General features: G+C 41.3%; 1 long non-coding RNA gene across 1 annotated transcript; it reads right to left on the reverse strand.

The window, feature by feature from the left end:
* Nucleotides 1-5,304: 5,304 nt before the first annotated feature.
* Nucleotides 5,305-7,386, reverse strand: LOC121690036. The gene is made up of 2 exons (XR_006024975.1): nucleotides 7,270-7,386; nucleotides 5,305-5,986 (listed from the first exon to the last, which is right to left on the reverse strand). It is a non-coding gene; the product is annotated as an uncharacterized LOC121690036 (long non-coding RNA).
* Between the last annotated feature and the right edge of the window lie 391 nt (nucleotides 7,387-7,777).

Genomic DNA, 7,777 nt, shown 5'->3' on the forward strand with positions numbered 1-7,777 from the left:
AGGGGTGGGATATGTGTAGAAAACTGCCATATTGGCGTTACAAACTAACTCCATGCATTTCTATGGAGGATTTTTTGAGTGCTGTGTCTCCTCATTAGAAAGTCTCTGCCTAAACCTAGGCCTTTGTAGTTACATTTACCTTTATTCATTTGGCAGGCGCTTTTATCCAAAGCGATTCACAGCAAAATAATAATATTTAAGCTACAGTGCAGAGGAGACCTTTGCTAGGAATCACCACTGCATCTGTCAATACTAGTATTAGAGTACTAGTCAAAAGTTCCTTTTGCACAGGAGGGATTTTTCAATTCCTAGAACATAACCTTTTCAGTTCCTATAACCCTTTGTTCCCCTCATGTTCAGACAGGACTACGGTGTAGAACATCTTCAGATGTCAGATGTCAGACATCAGATGAAAAGGCTTCAGGTCTCAGGAAAACATCTGTCTCAGACATCAGGTGAAAAGCCAACAGTCATGTTTATGGAATTACACTGTCAGATAAAAAAGGGTTAGGATAATGTGTGTCAGATAAAACTGAAATGAATGTCTCGTTTTAAATGTCAGGGCCCTCGGAAGTCTACCAATGAAGTGTGGAGATACATTGAGCCTCGTAAATGGGTGTAAAACAGAGATTTATTTGCATGGCTAGCCCGATGCCGAAGCACCACTATTGAAAAAGCTGTTGGTAGCATCGGCTAACTAGTGCCAGATTTTGGAGTGCAGGGGACAAGCCGAGATGGGCTATGAGACATACGTTCACACTCGGTATCATGTTTCAATACACTTTAGGTCAATATCACACCGGAATTCTCCTTTAAAGAGGCCAAGCATAATGTAGCTTCATTAAGATACATTGGTATAGAAGCTGTGAAATGCCCAATAAGAGGTGGGGATAAGGAGAACTTGCTCCTTAAAAGGGAATTATGGTCGATTTTCACACTGGATACACTCACCCTATAGGGGACTTAAATGAAGAGTTCAATATAAGACCATACTTGTGATAATTTGAGATACTGTTTGTGGGATTAATGACTGTGAATGTTAATATTCATATAGGATCTGAGATATGTGAGAAAGACATGTGTCATAGTCTAATATTGGTACCATAATGTCTAAGGTCTAGAGATCATTCTTTATCTGGAGTTAGTGCAACGTTCTGCTTATATACATGATAAAAAGAAATCCCTTGAAGACTCGAAGATAAGATCACTTTCTAGCTAATTATACATCTTGATAGTGCGTCTGTCTAGATGATTGTATGCTATGTAGGTCCCTGTTAAAACTGTGTGTCAAGTATATATATTTTTCTATTTTTCTATCTTTCTATATATTTTTCTACAGATATATTTTTCTACAGAGTATTGATATAAATGATGTTTTATATTTTGCTGATATACAATGTATGTTTCTAAATATTTATTCACTATTGGGGTGGTGGACAATGTATGTATCAATGTATTGTGAACCCCGGTACATAAGGGTCGTTGTTGAAGATAACTGATATCCTTTTTAATATAAGAAACTTATAAAAGGAAGGCAACAAAGACGAGGTTAGAGGAGATTGCGGATTTATCCGATTTCCACTACTGACCAGTTATAAACTGTGAGAGCCAGGGCACTTTGACATGTAGGCTTTTGTGATTTATGCCATTTAAGAAGCTTTAGGAACTTTTTAATCGAGATTAATTCATTTCAAAATATATATTTTTAATAGTTTGACAGCCCTATAATAATATTGGAGAAGGGGAATGGCTACACTTACAAATCCTGGGTGTGTTCACACTGTTTTTGCTTTTAGATAATAATAATAATAATAACCCAAAATGATTGTCTTGATACTGTCATGCATAAGACTTTTTTTCCTATCCTGGACTCGGTCTTGACTCGGACTCGAACCTTTTTGGACTCGGTCTTGTCTTGGACTCGAACCTCTTTGGACTCGGTCTTGACTTGGTCTCGACTAGTCCTGGTCTTGGACTCGACAAAGGTGGTCTTGACTACAGCCCTGACAACACCTACAATCGAGTCCTAGATATAATTTTAGAGCATCTAAACAAAAGGATGGGCACAGATAGAAACTCATTGTCTTTAACCGTCCTGACGTCTGCCAGGGTTTTTGATGTGAAAGAATGGCCAAGAGATAAGGCAGAGCTGGCTGTGCATGGGGTTAAAGAGGTAGAATATCTTTGGGGTCACTTTGTAAGTGTGCTGAACAGAGCAAATTGCAACAGGGAGGACACTCTTTCGGAGTGGATGCAGCTGAAGGCATTCATTGCAAATACAAAGTGGCGAAGCATATCCGATACCTGCTATGGAGGCCATGAGTTGAGGTTCAGGCACATCCTGAGCCTGTACAATGTAGTACTGGCTCTACCAGTATCCTCAGCTGTGTGTGAGCGGGGATTCAGCTGCCTCACAAGAGTCAAAACAGACTGGCGGCCAACATTGAATGTGGAGATGGTGGACAAGCTGATGCTTGTTTCCCTGCAGGGGCCAACAATGGAGGCCTTCAATGCAGAGGGACCTATTGACCTTTGGTGGTCTGCTGCATTGAGAACCAGGCGACCAACTTCTCAGGACAAATCAAATTGCGACGACATTCTAGATTTTTTATAAACTTTAACATCCTTCTGTACAAGTTCTGTACTTTGTTTTGTTAATAAATGCAATTTTCTATTGAAAGAATAACGGTGTTATTGTCAATTTTATGCACAAACATAAATAACTGAAAAAATCAGGGTGTTAAAATTGGGGCAGTATAAAGAGGAAAAAACGCATGCACATCCCGACACTTACGATGAGAGAGAGGGGAAAAAAGTCCGCAACACCAGTATATGCTCCCAAGTTATAGTTTAATTACCGTGACGTTTCGGGCCCACTCAAGCCCTTCATCAGACGTTAAAATTGGGGCAACCATTTTTTGGGGTCTGCCAACCAAAACGTCAAGCCTGGTTGCCCAGTTGGCAACCACTTCAAAAAGTTAATGTTGAGCCCTGGCGCACCCCGACAATAACTTCACCCTGCACAAGATCGGAATTTAGTACGACCCTGTGCAGCAGAACGGACATGATTTGCATACCAATGCCCCGAATAAGAACACTATTTCCTGTGTGGGATTGTACTGACCACAAAAGTCTCCGTAGCCTGAGTGTCACAAAGAATTTTAACAGGTTTTTTATCTGGGCTTCCCAGAAGCGAAATAAAACCATCAGTTATAAACGGGCCATAGCCCTCACGGAAGTTACCATCAGCGGACTCAGGCGCACACTGGCCTTCAACAGGAGGGTCAGACACCTCGCAGCCTGAACCTACTGCAGGGGCAGTGCCCTCTGGTGGGTTTTTCACCTGCACAGCCTGAGAGTAGGGTTGCCAACCGTTCCGTATAATACGGAATCGTCCCGAATTTGACACATAAAAGTCTTGTTCCGTATTGAACTGATGCGGAACACACTTTGTTCAGTGCAAATCCAGGACAGACTCTAAAATAACTTCTAATATATGTCAGACTATGAATGAAGACCGCGTCATTTGTATGATAAGAAAACCCCGACGGTGCGTTTCTCCCCGTTTGTCTATGACCAGCATAGAGTTTTTAACATATTGGAACATCATCAGGGAATGCCCTTTTACTACATCCGAGCAGCCGGCGAAAAAGAAAAGAGCACAAAAATATAGAACTGAATGGGAAAATGACTACCCGTGGCTGGAATGCGTAAGGGAAAATGAATATAAAGCCAATTGTACCATATGCCATCGTGTTTTTTCTGTTCGTCACGGCAGAGTGTGTGATATTAAGCAGCACGCATCAGGAGATAACCACAAGAGGAACGAGAGGCTGCGGGCACAGGAGGGAACGATGTCAAGGTTCCTTGTCCGTCAGACGTCAGAGGCTGATATGGTATGTAATCATGTGGATTTATAAAACTCAAATATAAGAAAGTAATGATTTTAAAAGAGATAGTACAGGTTTCCCCTTGTGTTCCTGTCTCCTGCCCCCTCCCGTCTCATAATGTGTCAATCCTTTCTGATGGGTTTCTTAATAAGGATTCTGGAGTAGGGAAATAATTATGGATTTAGATAGCTCAAGGTTTAAAAAGGCCTATGAATAAACCACACACACACACACACACACAGATAGACTTTTACAAACATACAGTCCAACCACCTCATTAGGTAGGCTATACAAATAGTTCATATAACTAAGCCTACACACAAAGCATAGGGTTACAAATAGTGAAATTGTATCTCTTTCTTTACAGGTCAAAGCTGCTGAGCTAGCACATGTGTATCATACAGTGAACCACAACTTGAGCTACAACAGTTTGGATTGTGGGCTTAAGCTCTGTCACTGAACACTGAGTGGTTCTAATATTGTCAAGAAGATGTCCTGTGGGAGAACAACAGCAGAGGCACTGGTCACAGAGGTCCTTGCCCCAAAGGCAGTACAGGAGGTGATCACCAAATTAAAAAGTGCTGAGAACCCACATCCATTCTCTATTCAAACGGATGCATCTAACAAGGGCAATCGCAAGATGTTTCCCTTGGCTGTACAATTTTTCACTGCAGAGAGCGGGGTCATGAACAACAAGATTTTGTTGAAAATCCAAATGAATCTGCTGAGGGAATTGTCACTACAATTCGGAGCTCTCTTGGAAACCTGGGCCTGACTTTGGATCATGTGTCTGCATTCAGTGCAGACAATACACATGTCAATTATGGAATCCACAATTCAGTATTCTCAAAATTAAAAAGTTCCAACAGTGATCTCCTCAGAGGCAACTGCCATGCGTATATTGTCCATAACACCATAAAATACGCCCTGGATCAGCTCTCAGTCGACATAGAAAATTTAGTTCTGAAGGTCTACTGTTTCTTTTCCATCTCTGCAAAAAGGAGAGTCCCTGAAGGAGTTTTGTGCCTGGTGTGATGTCGAGTTCCATGAAGTCATGCGTCATGTGGTGACCAGATGGCTGTCACTCAACCCTGCAATCAGTCACCTGCTCCAGAACTGGACTGCTCTCAAGTCCTGTTTCATTGTGGGGCAGCCGTGGCCTACTGGTTAGCACTTCGGACCTGTAACCGGAGGGTTGCTGGTTCGAACCCCGACCAGTAGGCACGGCTGAAGTGCCCTTGAGCAAGGCACCTAACCCCTCACTGCTCCCGAGCGCCGCTGTTGATGCAGGCAGCTCACTGCGCCGGGATTAGTGTGTGCTTCACCTCACTGTGTGTACACTGTGGGCTGTGTGTGTTTCACTAATTCACGGATTGGGATAAATGCAGACCAAATTTCCCTCACGGGATCAAAAGAGTATATATACTTATATTTATTAGCATAGGTGTTGACTGTCCAAGGCACCTGCAAACATTGTTGAAATTAACAAGAGATGCTGATGCTTGAGGACGATGAGCCTGATCTTGTGGAGGTGTATTTCCTCTTTTGTAACAACATCCTGACCCTCTTTGAAGAGGTGGTCAAAAAGAGGAATGACACCACATCAGCTGACCTCTATGTCATCATGCACTCTTTTCTGACAAAACTCTCTCAGAGAAGAGATGATGGGTTCTATGGCTACCAAACTAAACAAAAGCTTCATCATCTTTCTCCATCTGATGTTGCCAGACAGGAGTTCACAGCCTTCTTAAACACTGCCATAATGTACAAAAATGGTTCAATTTTTCAGAAGACAACTGGCTCTTCCATCTACAGTCCCTCTCTCTGACATCTGGGAGGATCTCTTATGATGGCATGGAGAAGATCATTGGGCAGCTTCACCTGGTTGGCAGGCAAAACATCTCCATGGATATGCTTTATGATGAGTGTGTTACTGCCAACAACATTCTAAAGCATCTCACTGATGACTGGGTGTCCAAGGGAACAGCAGAGAACTGGATGGCAGTTCTACAGGCAGCTGATCTTCCAAACATCCTTGCTGTCGTGTCCTTTGTCCTCAGCGTCACATCTTCCACTGGGTATGTGGAGAGGGTGTTCTGGGCAATGAAAAATAAATGGTCAGATGTACGAAACAAATGTTCAGTTGGACTAATAAAAAGTGAGCTGATCATCACTCTGAATTATGAGATGTCTTGTACAGAGTTCTACAGTGCAGTTCTGCAGGACAAACAACTACTCGCTGCTGCAAGAAATCAAAAAAAGTATACATGGAAAAAATAGGTGCACAATGTGCTTAGTTTGGAGGTTTATTTGTTTCTGTTGTATTGCTTGAATGCAATATTTTATATTTTCTTTGTTTTTTCAGCAGTTTTTTATGTATTATTGTTTTGCACTGGAAAGAAAGTCAACTATAATGGAAGTATAATTATATAAACATATTTGCACTACACTTCCTTAAAATGTTGTCTAATTCAATTAAAAAATATTTTTTGCACTGGAAAGAACATTCTAGAAGACTAATTCTATTGAATACGTTTGCACAAGGCTACAGAAAACTGTTTATTTTTCTTAAAATGCAGTCTAAGCTGATGAATTTTGAATGTTATATGTTGTATTTGTTTAAGTTAAAATAAAACATTTTATAAACTAAACAAATCCATGGTTCATTGTTGGCTAAATGGTCATGATAGCCTTTATATTTCACATCTATGTGGTTCAGTCTTGTATATTGATTAGGCCTACTTTGCTATTCTATAAATATGTAGGCCTAATAAGCTGTATTATAATATTCTATAATGTTTCCACAATATTCACCAGAAGTCATCATTTCAGGGGTTATTTTTCAAAATTTTCTTCCATGGGGGCATGTCACCCCCCACGGCAACGCGCTCACTGTTCCGTATTTCCATTTCAGAAAGTTGGCAACCCTACCTGAGAGGTGCGACTAGAGTGTTGAACAGGGGCAACTCATCCCACCCCCTTAACTGAGTGCGGTTGGTTGAAGTTAGACCTGTTTTTATTTTTACCTCAAAGCAATGGACATTCCTTCTTCCAATGACCATACTCAAGACAGTAGTGACACTTATTTTCAGAGTCGGTTTTACTGCGACTTGCCTGCTCATGTCTAACCACAGCCTGACCACTATTACCATTAAACCGATTTAACCACTGTTCATCCCGTGTGTAATTAACGACCCTGTGTGGAATATACTCATTACTTCCACCTTTATGAGTCAAGGTATACTCATCCGCAAGTACGGCAGCCTTAGCGGCAGTTTTAACCTTATGCTCATTAAATTGCAAGCCATTCGAGAACAATGCGTTTCAACTGTTCCAAGACTATCAAATCACACAATTGCTCAAATGTGTTGACACTTACGGAGGAACACCAGCGGTTAAAAAACCCAATTTTTCGCCAATTTCTGATCTGTTGACTATAGAACTCCAGGACTTAAAGGCACACTATGGGGGTTCACTCTTTATTACGACATCCCGTTATTACGACAACCCTCTATTACGACATACCGTTATTACGGCATGCCTCTATTTAGACATGCCCCTACTCCGATTTTTTTTAGTACCCCTATTCCGACATTACCAATCCTCATTTTCAATTTATCTCTGCAGTTCCTGTATCTTATCAAATTCCAACATCCTAGATGCATGGATGAGCTGTAGTCTAGTCATGTCATCTGCACCTGCAGCTACATCAACAATCCACCCGCCATCCACTCCAAACAATGTTTTTCCCAATAATTGATATCGGCACACATTTCAGTCAAAACCTCAGGTGATTTTGAACTGGCCATGTGAATAAATGTTACACATTATGTAAAACACAGGTAACTCTCCTCATTTTATTCTCTAAGCTCTCGGGGGAAAACGGT

Source organism: Alosa sapidissima, chromosome 2 (assembly GCF_018492685.1).
Source record: "Alosa sapidissima isolate fAloSap1 chromosome 2, fAloSap1.pri, whole genome shotgun sequence".
Lineage (NCBI taxonomy): Eukaryota > Metazoa > Chordata > Actinopteri > Clupeiformes > Clupeidae > Alosa > Alosa sapidissima.